This window comes from Kogia breviceps, chromosome 2 (genome assembly GCF_026419965.1).
Source record: "Kogia breviceps isolate mKogBre1 chromosome 2, mKogBre1 haplotype 1, whole genome shotgun sequence".
NCBI lineage: Eukaryota > Metazoa > Chordata > Mammalia > Artiodactyla > Physeteridae > Kogia > Kogia breviceps.
The window spans coordinates 147,743,304-147,759,292 of record NC_081311.1 but is presented as its reverse complement, the minus strand read 5'-3'; the positions used below and the strand labels follow the sequence as shown (position 1 = coordinate 147,759,292).

General features: G+C 38.1%; 1 protein-coding gene across 10 annotated transcripts in view; it reads left to right on the top strand.

Moving 5' to 3' along the window:
* Window positions 1-15,989, top strand: part of CCDC141 (coiled-coil domain containing 141) — a 218,812-nt gene that overhangs the window by 26,249 nt on the left and 176,574 nt on the right. The window contains exon 1 of one of the 10 annotated variants that reach the window (XM_067026395.1): window positions 10,646-10,698. The exons of the other annotated variants lie outside the window; for them this stretch is intronic. The gene's annotated coding sequence lies outside the window, so the exon portion shown is untranslated. Of the gene's footprint in view, window positions 1-10,645; window positions 10,699-15,989 lie in introns of those variants that run through there. 10 annotated transcript variants of the gene reach the window in all.

Below are 15,989 nucleotides of genomic sequence, written 5' to 3'. Positions count from 1 at the left end.
ATGTTACAGCCGTGGATCTTAGAGGATTCGCAGGAGTCTAGTTGTGTAGCACCATGATGGCTCTGCTCTGCTGGACTGGCCTCCCTGTCTGCTGTGTTCCTGGCTCTGTACTTGGCATTGCAGGGTGGGGAGGCACAAAAGAAACAGAAGAGACATCTTTGGCCTCTAGAAATTTATAATATGTAATAACATATGGGGAAATGACCCCAGGAGACCCATGAAGCAGTGAAATCACAACATCAAGGCATTGGATGATTAATTAGGTCCCCAGATGAAAACTGATGATAGTGAAAGTACAATAGGCAGGTTCAGGTGAAATGAGAAATTGATTTAGCTGGAGTAGTTTCATGGAGAAGGTAGAATTTAAGGTCAAACTTGAAATATGGGGCTGTGGGAATATTGGGTGTGAGAAGTTTTGTTTCTGGGGCACGGAAGAGAGCTAACTCTTTAAGACAGAAGTAGCTGTCTCTTTCCTCTACTTTGGCTTCATCCTGTGAACAAATGTTAGTTTAGTACTTGTATTTATTTATCCTTCTGTTTGGTACAAAAACTTCCCAATGTCCTAGCTTTCATCAAGTCTCAGGGAATGTGTCATTCATTCTCTTTGTTGTTATTTTGGTTTTTTATTCAAGCATGGTAGAGTTCAAGTTCTCCAGTAAAACACACAATGACATTCTTGATAAGCCTCCAGGACTCTTGTTTTTTCAGTCACATAAAAAGCTACAGATCTGAGGGAAAGGTAGTAAAATCTAAACAAATCCAAGGGTACAGACACACCCCTCAAACAACAGAAACCACTGCTAGTAATCTAATCCATGCACCTGTAGATTATTTCTAATTATATTATTTAGGTCGTTTCACAGAGCAGACATGGAAGAGTCATTTATATGCAAATACCCAAGAAGGAAAAGTTAAGAAAATTCACTTATGAAAAATAATGTTGTAGAGCTCTTTGGGTACATTTTAAATCCATTTTAAAATACCATATTTTATTGGGTCTGTACAAAAGAAATCTTTTTTGTACAAAAATTTTTTCGCAGTAAATTGAGGAAAAGAAAATATCTGATTCTGTTTACATTTAATTATAAAGGGAATAGGTTGTAACTTTGAAAGGGAAAGGTGGTTCTGGCATTTCCTTTATGAGCAGATTTTCTGCTAAAATGGACATTTTATGGGCCTTTAGTAAATGGCTCCGGTTTGAAAAGTGACCAAAAAAAAAAAAAAAAAAAAAGACCTGCTTATTTTTTTTTTTTTTGAATCCACATTGACTGATTCAATACAATGTCAGAATTTTCCAAGTTAGTTTTCTTAATTTTGTCTATTTCTGTCATGGCTTATGTTACTGACATTTCCTAGCAACAACAGAACCATCTGATATTTTACTAATTTGGTTTTAGCACAGGAACCACTGAAAGTTAAAGAGTTGCCCCAAGAATTCTTAACTGAATGAGGGCCATGGCAAGCTTTCAGTTAGAGACTATTTCCACCCTGGACAGCTATGGCCCTCAGGGTCTTCAGCAGCCCATTAGCTGCAGCTTCTGTTTCAAACTGGAAGCCAACCAGACATCGAGTTCCGTTACGTGTGTGCCAGTCTGCATTAAGGGCAGCCCTTACAAACAGGGCATCAAATGGGCATGTGCAGTCAGGTTTTCACAGCTGGAATTAGGTATGGTATGTTCCTTTCTCTTGCATCAGAAAATATTTTAAGCCAGAAAGCCATTTTGTTTCCATACTGTATGTATAAACTAAAACTTAAATTCAATAAGTATGCTTTACAGAGGAGAGTATATCACCTATGTTGATAGTGAAATAAAGGCGTAAACTGCCTGTAAAAGGAAGTACGTGGTTTCCAAAACATTTATGACCTTACCATTATCTTACATTTTGGCAACTGTTAGTAATGATGATGATGCTAACAGTTACTAACCTTATAGAAGACTCTGCAGTGGCCAGGCACTGTGCTAAACACTTTCCGTGCAGCATCTCATTTTGTCCTTATGACAATACTGTGAGGAAAGCACATTGCCTCTGGCAGCCACCAGTCTGTTCTCAGAGAGGTTTGATGACTTACTCAGGGCGGGTAACTGGCTGAGCTGGGACTCCCACTCTGATTAAAATCCAGTTTGTCGTGATCTTTCCACTCTGCTGTATCCTGAGGTCTCCTGGCACAAGCTGAGCACTCAGGCCTCGTCCTATCTAGAAGTGTACACTTGATTTCACAAAAAGTGCTTTACATCACAGCCAACAATGAAGATGCCTTGGTCTCCAATGGGGAAAAGTGACCTAAGTCTTGTCCTGTGCCAGCATGGAAGATTCTGGTGTGCAGATCCTTAGGGCCCCTGGTGGAGGCAGTGTGGATTGGCCAGAGGAACACCTAGTGGGGGAAGTCACATAATTCACATACAGGCTAAGGACAAAATTAGGTAAAATTAAACTTTTATGTTTTAGTTCTAAAGATCCTCATGTGGTTAGAGTAGCAGGACAAGATACAGCCTTGTATTGAGACACGCAAATGCTTTCTATGGAATTCTTTGGATTCTAAGTGATCATAATAATAATAAAGTATTATTATTATATTGTTATAATAAAGTTATTTATTATAATGATAAAATAGCACAAAATTATTTTCTCATGTCTTATCTATCTAAATAATCTTCCCATCACTATGAGACTAAGAGCTATACTTATATATTGAACTATATTGTTACAACATTTTAAAGTCAATGTTAATTATTATTATTTTTAATTAATTAATTAATTAATTTTTGGCCGTGTTGGGTCTTCGTTGTTGTGCACGGGCTTTCTCTAGCTGTGGTGAGCGAGGGCTACTCTTCGTTGTGGTACACGGGCTTCTCATTGCGGTGGCTTCTCTTGTTGTGGAGCACGGGCTCTAGGCGTGCGGTCTTCAGTAGTTGTGGCACGTGGGCTCAGTAGTTGTGTCACACGGGCTTAGTTGCTCCGCGGCATGTGGGATCTTCCCAGACCAGAGCTTGAACCCGTGTCCCCTGCATTGGCAGGCGGATTCTTATCCACTGTGCCACCAGGGAAGTCCTAACTATTATTATTTTTTTTAAATATAATAGAACTTCATATTTTTAAAATTATTTTTGTGCTTTACAATGTCAAGTTATATACTTCAAGGCTAACAAGGCACTTTTTGTTTACTGAGAACTTACATAAGTAACAGAGTAACTGTGTGTCTGCACTTGAGTAAATGAAAGACAAGATAAATGGAAAGTTAAGGAGATAAAAAGATGTTTTGGTATGATTATTACAATTCTCATGATCAGGATCTGAGACTGTTAGTATCTTTTCATCTTTTATCGTAAGTTATTGCATATACATGCTAAAGCAATAGATCTACTGTCTCACTTGTCTCATTCAACAGATTTTGACTGAATACATTATGTATGCAAACACTGATCTAAGCTCTTGGGATTCATCAGTGGACAAAACAGATGAAAGTCATTGCCCTCCTGAAACTTACAATCTAGAGGAAGACTGATAACATACAAGTAACATTAAAAAATAAATATGGAGCAACAACATAGACCCAGATACCCAGAAGAGTCCTAGTATATATATGCTTACTGTCATTGAATTCCATACAGTTTTACATATTTACAAGATTTTATTTTTTTTATGTATTTTAAATTTTAACCATTTTTAGAAATAATTTTAGACTCACAGGAAGTTGCAAAGTTAGTTCAGAAAGGACCTGGGTATCCTTCACCCAGTTTCCTCCAATGGTTATAACATACTCAATTATAGTATTATACAAAACCAGGAACTTGATATTGATACAATGTATTTGCATAGTACTCTATCATTTTATCACATGTGTAGATTTAGTGTAACCACTTCTGCAATCAAAGAATTCCTTTATCACAAAGATCTCCCTCTGCTACCTCTTTATACTCATTTGTATCTCTTCCCAGGCACAACCCCTAAACCCTGGCAACCACAAATCTGTCTTCCATCACTATAATTTCATTATTCAAGAATGTTGTTTATATAAATGGAAGCATACAGTTTTGACTTTTGGATTTGGTCTTTTGCACACATCATAAAGCCCTTGAGATTCATCCAAGTTGTATGTAACATAGCTCACCCTTTCTTTTGCTAGATAGCATTCGATGGTATGAATGTACCAGTTTGTTTAATCATTCACCCATTCAGGCACATATTAGCTGTGTCCAGGTTTGGGGTATTACAAATAAAGCTGCTATGAACATTCATGTGCAGTCTTTTCTGTGGACAGAAGTTTTCAATTCTCTGGCATAAATACTGAGTCTTATGGTAATTTTATGTTTATTTTTATAGAAAAGTACCAGACTGTTTTGCAGAGTGGCTGTACCATTTTATATTATTACCAGCAATGTTGAGGGATTCAGTTTTTCTGCATCCTCACCAGCATTTAGTATTGCATTACTTTTTTATTTTAGTTCTTCTGATGAATGTGTTGCAGTTATTAAAGTGCAGTCTCCTACTGTAGAATAATCATTTTACTTTTGATATAAAGCAAGGTGTGAATAAAGAAAATAGAGAAAGAAAATATGTAATAGTTTTGAGTAGCTTTGCCTACTTGAACACTGCTAAAAGCATTACATAGTTAAATTAGAATTACTGACACAAGACAAAGTGTGGTATTGAGTAATTGAAGTATACAGTAGTGAGGCCTCAGTGTTGATAGGTCTTTATAATGAATGCATCTCTCTCACCATTCATGTTCTACATATATGAAAATAAGGCTGTAAGAGTCATTTATTTTTCTAAATATAAAGGTACCTCACTCATCAGTGGTGTAGATCATGAATATATTTTATCAGTTCCTGAAGTCTCTAGGAAAACACACACCAAGATGATAGAAATATTTGGGATATGTATTACGTTTTTGGATTTGTATTAAGTACTGGGATCCAAGGAGATTTTAATCTTAAAATGGCAAGTAGATAGAGCCATGTAAACTGTGTAGCGTTGGCTCAGTAGACACAGTAGTATTTTTGAATCACCAAATAATAGTTAACACTGACAAACCACAAGGTTCTGAACTTGGAGCTGTGGGAGGCTAAAGAAAGTGGGGCATGGTCTGGCTTTTGGGAACTTATAATCTAATGGAAACTGGATTTTTAAAAAAATTGGCCTTTAAGGAATTATTATCTGAAAGAAAAGTTTAATGACCTTTCTTCTCAGGATATGAATTTTATTTTATTATTTATTTATTTATTTATTTTTACTTTACGGAATCACTGGAAGTTTACTTTGTAGTTACACGTTCTTGAAAAAAATTTTTCTCTTGTAACCATCATACCTCAGCATGCAATAGTGGTTGGCCATCACCAGCTTTCATCTGATCACGTAATAAAGAAAATAATATCAAATGTCATGCATGAGCCTTTATAAATCTACGATCTTCATTATGTCACTAAGCTCACTGTGTAGGGCAGTTGTAGTTTCTTTTCCACAGTAAGACTTAATTGTTTTTGTTTTTTTGCGGTACACGGGCCTCTCACTGTTGTGGCCTCTCCCGTTGTGGGGCACAGGCTCCGGACGCGCAGGCTCAGCAACCATGGATCATGGGCCTAGCCGCTCCGCGGCATGTGGGATCTTCCCAGACCGGGGCATGAACCTGTGTCCGCTGCATCGGCAGGTAGACTCTCAACCACTGCATCACCAGGGAAGACCAACATAGTAAGACTTTCTTGATGAAGGAAGCATGATGTTGATTTTCATTCCCGCAAAGCTCCTTAGTATGAGTCTAGGATATTTTCTTGTCATTTCAGTTGTGCCAGCAGAACATAGACCCCCACAAAACTTAAATTTCAAAATATATTTGTTGACAATGCAGTCCAATTTAATTTTCTACATTTCAGAGCTAGTTGTGTTTATCAACAATAAAGCAGAAAAAAGGAATTCTTCCTTCATATCACCATAGTTACATTGCATGTATAGTAAAAGAAATTTATCATGTTAGCAATATCTGTGCAATAATCAAGTTTCAATAAGCCTATTTTCTAGCTTTATTTATTCTCTGAATTGGCTTTCTGTATCATTAGCCAGTACCTGACTATGTCGAGTGGTGGTGTCATTGGAAAGTACCTGACCTCCCTTCTTTACTGCAGATTCATCAGCATTTGTAAGCAAACATCCTTCACTAACGTCTCAATGACTGTTTTAGTATCTTACTCTTCTAAACACAAAGGGCTACTTTATAAGAAGCCCATGAATCACTAAAATGGCACAAGGAACATCTAATTCTGTTGGCTTTTTAAGTCAAAACTTTTTCAGAATATGAATTTTGAGGCACTGATTTTACAATTTTTTTGCTATTTACCTTTTGCGGTAGCTTCAACTTGAACAAATTGAAAAAAAGAAATATTGTACTGTCCTAAAGAAAGTCCATGCTCTCATCTGGTTTATAACTGACAGAATTTACAACTTGCTCTTTCACGAATGTACTATAGAGTGAAATGTAACATGCAAAATAGAAAGGTGAAAATAAAGTGACAAAGGAATCCAGGCGAACGAGGAATTGCTTTTGGCTGGGGTGAATAGAAAGGTTTCACGGAAGAGGCAGCATTGGAATTGGGATGTGAAGGCTAAGAGGTTGTGGGTAGGCAGAAATGAAAGTGTAAAGTATTCTAACAAGAACAAAGTAAGCTAAGAAGAACAGCAAAAGCCAGAACAAATCTGTGATGTTATGTGCAGAAGACTGACGAAAGTAATGAACTTAATCTACTATTCTCAAAAGTTTCCAAAAATTTCACTCTTTGCTTTTAAGTATCCTAAATTAATTGCTTTGACTTTAATGGTAAAACTGAGTTGTTGTTTTTTTTTCTATGAGCCAGAAACTGTTACCTGTATCATGCAGTGTGTGTTACAGAAAATCTCTGCAGTGTCAGGAAAACATATGCAGGATACGCCACCTATATTTGCTCTTTTAGAAAATTGCTATTCAGGGGACTATTTAATGCTCCATTGAAGAGAAAATCCATAATCCTTTTTGTGTGCTGCATGGCAGTTGAGGTGATACAATGTCCATAAAATATGCTATACTTAAAACCAGCGATTTCAAAGCTACACTTAAAAAGAGTGCATTTTTCAGATATCTCCGAACAGCCTTGGTTTCCTATTCTTTTGGAACCCAGAGGGAAAGTAGTGCCTTTTAGCATCTCTTTAAATAACCAGCTTTATGATGTTGGCCAGTGTCTTTTTCTCAGATCCAATTCCAAAATACTTTCCTGAGTTTAATGACTAAACAAGTGGGAGAGGAAAACTTAAATTAAGCTGGCCTTGACTGAGTCCTGAGGCAAGCTATTTTTCATGGATTGCTCATCTTAGAAGCTCCATATCTCATTGTCAACACAAAGCCTGCTTACACTGTCAACTGGGCATTCCATTTTGTTCTGTTTAACAACTAGCTTTAAAAAAAAAAAAAAAAAAAAAAAAAAGCTAAACAAAACCAAAACATGTTATTACTGCTACTGTCAGTTAATCTAAGTGTTGTATTTGGTGACTGCCCTGAGGCTTCTTTAACCTGAGAATGGATTTTTTATATCTGAGGATATGGGTTTTTTTCAAAGTAAGGACAAGAAATAAATTTGTTTTCTTTAGCGTTTGAAAAATTGAAGTAGTTTTTTTTTTTTTGCACTTCAGATAGTGTCTAACTAATTTATTTTTCTCTGTGATATTTTGTGTAACCCACCCACCACTTTTTTCCAATTTAAGGAAGGCACCAAGGTGAAGGGAGGGCTTTATTATGCTCTAAAGCACAACAGGGAATGAGGGTGTAAAGAAGGGCTCAGAGAAGACTCATGAGGTGAGGACCCAGGTGTTATTATCTCCCCAGGAACACCCTGATGGGGCAACTTTCTCCCAAATTAAGACATAAGTAGAAACTGGAAGCTCATTTGTAGGATGGGTCCTCCAGTTTACAAGGGAATAATGTGTCTCCTTAGCACATTAGTAAATGTGCTAAGGAGACACATTAGTGTAAAGATAGAAAGATATCTTAGTAAAAAGAGGACTACAGTCATTATTATTATTATTATTTTTGCGGCACGCAGGCCTCTCACTGCTGTGGCCTCTCCCGTTGCGGGGCACAGGCTCCGGATGCGCAGGCCCAGCGGCCATGGCTCACGGGACCAGCCGCTCGGCGGCATGTGGGATCTTCCCGGACCAGGGCACGAACCCGTGTCCCCTGCATCGGCAGGCGGACTCTCAACCACTGCGCCACCAGGGAAGCCCCTTATTATTTTTTTTCGGGGGGGAAGGTCAACTATTATTTCGATACAAATCAAGAAAGTAATATGTGGGGAAAGTTGGACTAATAGGTCACTGGTAGGCACTTATTTTTGTTGTAAGTAATAATTAAGAAGTTCAGAATGTCTGATAAAATTAAAAGTTTGATAATTGTAACTTAGAAGTATTTCTGCTGTGTGAAAATTGAAATTCCAAATGAATAGACAGCTACATTTTTATGGGTGTGCAAAACCTTCCTCAGCCCCCACTAAAAAAAAAAAAGAATTCTCAAAGCATGGGGCCTGACATAGGGAATACGTTTTGTACTCAAGTTTTGCCTGGGGGACAGTTCATCCCAACTTCACCATTACTTGCACCTTCTACCCTGTAGAAACAGTCTCAGCAGCTTAGAAAGTCCAGCCTCTGCTCCTGACCCTCCACCACAATCCCAACCCCCCCCCACCCCTGCCAACCTCAGCTGGATTTCAAACTATTTTCCACAAGGTAAAATATAACTCATGCATCAAAAGAGATCAAGATATTAATGTGCTATTCCTCTCACTCACTGATTCATTCAGTAGTTAATGAAAGCAGGTATGAGATGTGGGCAATAAAAGATGAGTATGATGCTTCCCATACTCCAGAAACTTACACAAAGGTAGGCCATTTGGGGTAGTTAACTTTTCATTTTGAAAAATTTCAATCCTACAGAGATCCTTCACCTAGATTTACTAATTGTTAACGTTCTTCCATTAACATTGCAGCCCTCTCTCTCTCTCTCTCTCTCTCTCGCTCTCGCTCTCTCTCTCTCTCTCGCTCTCTCTCTCGCTCTCTCGCATTCTCACGCTCTCACCTTTTCTTTTTTGGGTGGAGGAAGGGGACTATTTAAAGTTAAGTTTCAGACATCAAAAGATGGACATTTAGGGGCTTCCCTGGTGGCGCAGTGGTTGAGAGTCCGCCTGCCAATGCAGGGGACACGGGTTTGTGCCCCGGTCTGGGAAGATCCCACGTGCCGCGGAGCGGCTGGGCCCGTGAGCCATGGCCGCTGAGCCCGCACGTCCAGAGCCTGTGCTCCGCAACGGGAGAGGCCACAGCAGTGAGAGGCCCGCGTACCGCAAAAAAAAAAAAAAAAAAGATGGACATTTAAACAAGTTAAGTCCAGTAAGTTTAGAGAGGCTTCAGCGGAAACCTGTATAAAATATAGTTACAGGGAAAACGGAGAGTATAGGAAGGAATCAGGGCATTCTTCATAAATTATTTTCTAGGTATAAAAGGTGTGGGCAGACAGCTGAGCAATAGGAAGAGCACATACCAAGGCCCCAGAGCTGAGCGGGTGTGGAGCGTTAGGAGATCAGTAAGCAATTCTGCATCACTGGGCTACAGGCAGGGGAGAAGGCTATTGAGAAAAAGATCCTGAGACAAATAGGGATGGACAGGTAGGCAATGGCCAGATCGTGGAGGGCCAGGTATGCCACAGAGAGGAGGTTTCTCTTTATCTTATGGCTAATGAATAATCACTGCTATATTTTAGGTAGAGAATGACCTTTACCTAAAGTTAAAAGAACTACTATAAAGGAGAAATTATCAGGTGCCCTGATAAGTCCAGTGATAGAAATGTTTTGGGAACTGGTGGGTTTTTAAAAGCCCTAATACTGACCCATGAATAGCTGTCCTATTTTCCATCCTCAGAAGAAAAGATATGTGGAAAAGTGCTTCCAAAGCATGGTTATACATCATACTCAAGAGAGAGATTTTTTTTAAAAAAAGTAGATCCCCATTTTTTCACTCCAAATCTATTGAGTCAGATTCCTCCGAAGCAGGGCCTGGGAACCTGCATTTCCCCAAATCTCCCCCAGGTGGCGCTTGTGCAGCCAGTTCACTGCCTGAGGTTTGGGAGCATTGAACAGTAGAGGGAGGATAGGGAGGATTCAGCTGCACAGGTGGTTGCAAAGGGCTTAGAAATGGTTAATGCCCAGGACAACCCTACCAAATGCTATGGGAATATATACATCACACCAGCCTGCATTGTTAGGACACCATGTCATATGTTTCTCTGTGACCTTGGAAAATATCTCAAAGTCAGGCTCATGGTAGGAGCTCCACAAGTAAATGATGAATGAGCATTGCTCAACCCTAATGTTGGCAAAGGAGATGGCTAGCAGTATGTTATGTAACTTTGGCCAAAACACTAAAAATACCAATTTATTAAAATCAATGACATAGATAACCTAAAGCCCAGATGTTTACTCAGACTTTTCAGCAACTCTGTTAATTTTTTTTTAAGTCAAGACTCAGCCATTTTGATAAAATACCTGCTCTGAAGAAGATAACAATACAGAAGATGACATCAGTCACTTTGTGCACACTGCTACACTGAGATGTTATGGGCTAAGCTAAGAAAATGTATTCCCTGGAACTCCTTCTGAATCAATTATCATTACTGTGTGATTGTGACAGGTAAGCTAAGTGATGACAGGTGAAGGTAATAAATGGTAGTTAATGGAGACATATTTTAAGTAGTGGAGACAGGAGAAATCATTGAACACTGAACTTGACAGTGATCCCATGATGTTTATTTCAAAAGTGTTTTGAAATAAGTGTTATGAAATATTGTATCATTTTACTTGCTAAAAGAAAGGATAGTATTACTGCACAATTATTAGTTAACGTTTCATTATAGATGTCAAAACCAAGATTCTTGTTAGACCTTAAAAATTTAAGTCTTTTATTTCTGATCTTCAGCTATTTAAAGTAAAACAGTTTTATTTAGACATTGTGGATATGGGGAGGGGCTGAATGGGCAGTCAGAAAGGGGGTGCTGGGGAAAATAACTGATCTTCAGGGACTGACACTTCACTCTGTTCCAAAACCATATTCCAGAGTAACATGTTTTTTAAAGTGGCTAAATAAGGATGTTTACCATGTACAGTTCTTTTGCTAACCCTCAGTTCAAAGACAGAGGTGATTTTAATTTGTTTCATGTATTCATTAAGTAGGTTCGTTTTGGAGAAGCCGTGAGAAATGTGAACCAAATCTCTGAATGTGTTTATTTGTGTAAGTAGGAGGATCAGGCACGGCTGGATCAGGAACACAGTAATGTTGTCAAGGCTTTGTCTCTCCATCTCTTGGACGAGCTTTCACACATGGCTGGTAGGATGGCCAACCAGCTACTTTAGGCTCACATTCTACCAACTTAGTAACTCTGGTGTAAGGTATTTTTAGATAGCTCCCACAGAAAGGACTCTGGAGGAATAGGCTTTTCCAGGCTTGGAACATCTTCCATCCATGAATCAATCACATTTTCGTCCTTGCATCATCTATTGGCCAATTCATAACTGGGATGGGTAACTCCTGTGAGCTAGTCCTATGTCGTTGCCTTCCCTTGTCACTGGGTGAGGGAGCAGGGTTGGTCCTTCCTAAAGTCACATATTACAGGTTTCTCACATGAAAGAAGAGTACTATTGACAGAGAAGAAAAGGGCTATTCTACTGGCAAAAAGAAAAAAAAAAAAACCAACAAGCCTGCCATAGCAACTTAATTTTCTCATTAGTGTTTGTGTGTCTAAGAAAGGAAGAAAAAGTAAAGTCTTCAACAGCAAAAACAAATTATGTCCTATCAAGAGAGAAAAAATACATTTCTTAAATAGTATGAACAATGGTTTTATTTTTGTATTTCAGTAAGAACTTGGATATCATAAGCCTCTTACCAACACCAACTTTAATATTAACCCCTTTGTATGAAATGTGGTAGAAAACAAAGTTGAACATTTTGCATACAAAGTTTCTAGATTTCAGCTGCTCCTTTTACCTTGCAAGTGGTAGGTACTCAATAAAGTTGAGTGAATTAATGGATTATTGTATCACGAAACCATGGAATTCGATGGGACCTTAAAAGTCATCTAGTTAATCTCTTAGATGGTTGTGGAGATCCCTTACAATATCCTGAAGAGTGGGCATTGAATACTATTTGAACAATTTCCTATGAAAATCCCCACTGTTTTCCTCTCAGGGTGGTTTTTTGCTGTATATTAACATCTAATCAAGTATTTAGAAGCTGATAACATTGAACAAAGGTGCATTCACATTGTTTAATTTCTTTTCTTTTTCTCTCTCCACCCATGCCCCATGCATGTAAAACACAAATAACAAGTTACAATTAAGTTACAAGTTATAATTAAATGATATCTCAAGTAATATTACCTGCCATGAAACTCAAATGAACAAGCTGGACTTTGTTGGAAATTTGGGGAAGATTCTGGCCAAGGAATTGATTGAAGAGAGATAGGGAAGGAGGCCACAGGGCATTATTTCAGGAACAGACCCCTCAAGGGCAGCCTTGGAGCTGTCGGAGAGGAAGGCTGCAGTAATGGTAATACTGCGTAGTTGACATCTGGGCCAGTAGCTGGGGGGCTTCCTTGTGGCTGGTGGAAGTGTATTTTCACTGGGGTTACAGAGAAGAGGGAAATGAGGTGTTGCTCATCTGGAAGATAGGAAAGTACAAAGTATCCCAGAGAAGTATCTTATATTAAGAAACACACACAGTATTGAAGCAGGGGTAGGGATGGGAAGCAAACATACCATTCCTCTTGTATTATTTGTTACCTCTTGTAATGAAAGTTCTTTAGAATGCTGTATGCTGTGCTTGTTCATTGCAGTATTAGTTTTTTCTTGTTATTATTTTTTCCACAGATAAATCCAACATGTAGGCAATCTCTAAATACATCCCAGTTTTAGTTTAACTTGTTTTGTTCTGTTCTTGACTTAAATAGAATACCCTAAAATATTCTCTGAATTATTGTATGTTTGGTAATTTCAAAACTCTAAAGCCAAAAGAAATTCTGTGGCTTTTAAAACCAGATTTTATGCTCTTCTTTACTTGGATGTATTTTAAATTACCTGATAGAGAGGGCGAGGTGTGGTTTCAAGAAAACTTCAGAAAATCAATATTCAGATCTCATCTGTAGGAAAGAAATTTCAGATGGTATCTTCATCCTGACTCTGAAATGTAATCTAATAACCAAAATGCTTGGCAGTAGAATTAGAATCAGATTGACAGTAAACTGTAATATTTATTAATTCAAAGACTTACATTTATAGATACACACAATTCACCCATTAGCAAATGGCAATTATTCTTAAAAAACTGGTCATTAGTATGGATTGTATGATGAGTTTTGAAACAGATTTGTCAGGACAGTTATTAGCATTAGAAGAAATAGCAGGAGATCACTATAAACTTTGATTTAGAATACATTTTATATTAGCATTGGCAATGTGGTTGTGATAATAACAGAACATGTTTGCTTACACGTATGTTTACTTTGTTTTAGGGAGGCATGCCCCAGAGATGCATAAAAAGGAATATGTTGATATCTTCCTAGTCATTCATACAGTCCTCAGCCCATGGGAACTACAAAACCCAGAATGCTTTCTTACTTAAACATGGGTTTCAGAAACTAATGGACTCAATTTAGTGAGACAATTGGATTTACCATAAAGTCCAAAATGCTAACTTGAACTTTACAAAACATAGACCTTTGTCAAGTTTGCTACATTTCTACATTCAGTTTTTTTTTTTTTTTTTAACATCTTTATTGGAGTATAATTGTTTTACAATAGTGTGTTAGTTTTCCCTCTACAACAAACTAAATCAGTTATACATACACACATGCTCCCACATCTCCTCCCTCTTGCATCACCCTCTCTCCCACCCTCCCTATCCCACCCCCCCAGGCGGTCACACAGCACAGAGGTGATCTCCCTGTGCTATGCAGCAGCTTCCCACCAGCTATCTAATTTACATTTGATAGTGTATATATGTCCCTGCCACTCCCCCACTTCGTCACAGCCCACCCCTCCCCCTCCCCATATCCTCAAGTCCATGCTCGAGTGAGTCTGTATTTTATTCCCGTCCTACCACTAACCTCTTCATGACATTTTTTTCCCTTAGAGTCCATATATATGTGTTAGCATACGGTATTTGTTTTTCTCCTTCTGACTTACTTCACTCTGTATGACAGACTCCAGGTCCATCCACCTCATTATAAATAACTCAGTTTCATTTCTTTTTATGGCTGAGTAATATTCCATTGTATATATGTGCCACATCTTCTTTATCCATTCATCTGTTGATGGACACTTAGGTTGCTTCCATGTCCTGGCTATTGTAAATAGAGCTGCAATGAACATTTTGGTACATGAGTCTTTCTGAATTATAGTTTTCTCAGGGTATATTCCCAGTAGTGGGATTGCTGGGTCGTATGGTAGTTCTATTTGTAGTTTTTTAAGGAACCTCCATACTGTTCTCCATAGCGGCTGTATCAATTTACATTCCCACCAGCAGTGCAAGAGGGTTCCCTTTTCTCCACACCCTCTCCAGCATTTATTGTTTCTAGAGTTTTTGATGATGGCCAATCTGACCGGTGTGAGATGATATCTCATTGTAGTTTTGATTTGCATTTCTCTAATGATTAATGAGGTTGAGCATTCTTTCATGTGTTTGTTAGCAATCTGTATATCTTCTTTGGAGAAATGTCTATTTAGTTCTTCTGCCCATTTTTGGATTGGGTTGTTTGTTTTTTTGTTATTGAGCTGCATGAGTTGCTTATAAATTTTGGAAATTAATCCTTTGTCAGTTGCTTCATTTGCAAATATTTTCTCCCATTCTGAGGGTTGTCTTTTGGTCTTGTTTATGGTATCCTTTGCTGTGCAAAAGCTTTTAAGTTTCATTAGGTCCCATTTGTTTATTTGTGTTTTTATTTCCATTTCTCTAGGAGATGGGTCAAAAAGGATCTTGCTGTGATTTATGTCGTATAGTGTTCTGCCTATGTTTTCCTCTAAGAGTTTGATAGTGTCTGGCCTTACATTTAGGTCTTTAACCCATTTTGAGTTTATTTTTGTGTGTGGTGTTAGGGATTGTTCTAATTTCATACTTTTACATGTAGCTGTCCAGTTTTCCCAGCACCACTTATTGAAGAGGCTGTCTTTTCTCCACTGTATATCCTTCCCTCCTTTGTCAAAGATAAGGTGACCATATGTGTGTGGGTTTATCTCTGGGCTCTCTATCCTGTTCCATTGATCTATATTTCTGTTTTTGTGCCAGTACCATATTGTCTTGATTACTGTAGCCTTGTAGTAGAGTCTGAAGTCAGGGAGCCTAATTCCTCCAGCTCCATTTCTCGTTCTCAAGATTGCTTTGGCTATTCGGGGTCTTTTGTGTTTCCATACAAATTGTGAAATTTTTTGTTCTAGTTCTGTAAAAAATGCCAGTGGTAATTTGATAGGGATTGCATTGAATCGGTAGATTGCTTTGGGTAGTATAGTCATTTTCACAATGTTGATTCTTCCAATCCAAGAACATGGTATATTTCTCCACCTATTTGTATCATCTTTAATTTCTTTCATCAGTGTCTTATAGTTTTCTGCATACAAGTCTTTTGTCTCCTTAGGTAGGTTTATTCCTAGATATTTTATTCTTTTTGTTGCAATGGTAAATGGGAGCGTTTTCTTAATTTCACTCTCAGATTTTTCATCATTAGTGTATAAGAATGCCAGAGATTTCTGTGCATTAATTTTGTATCCTGCAACTTTACCAAATTCATTGATTAGCTCTAGTAGTTTTCTGGTAGCATCCTTAGGATTCTCTATGTATAGTATCATGTCATCTGCAAACAGTGACAGCTTTACTTCTTCTTTTCCTATTTGGATTCCTTTTATTTCTTTTTCTTCTCTGATTGCTGTGGCTAGAAC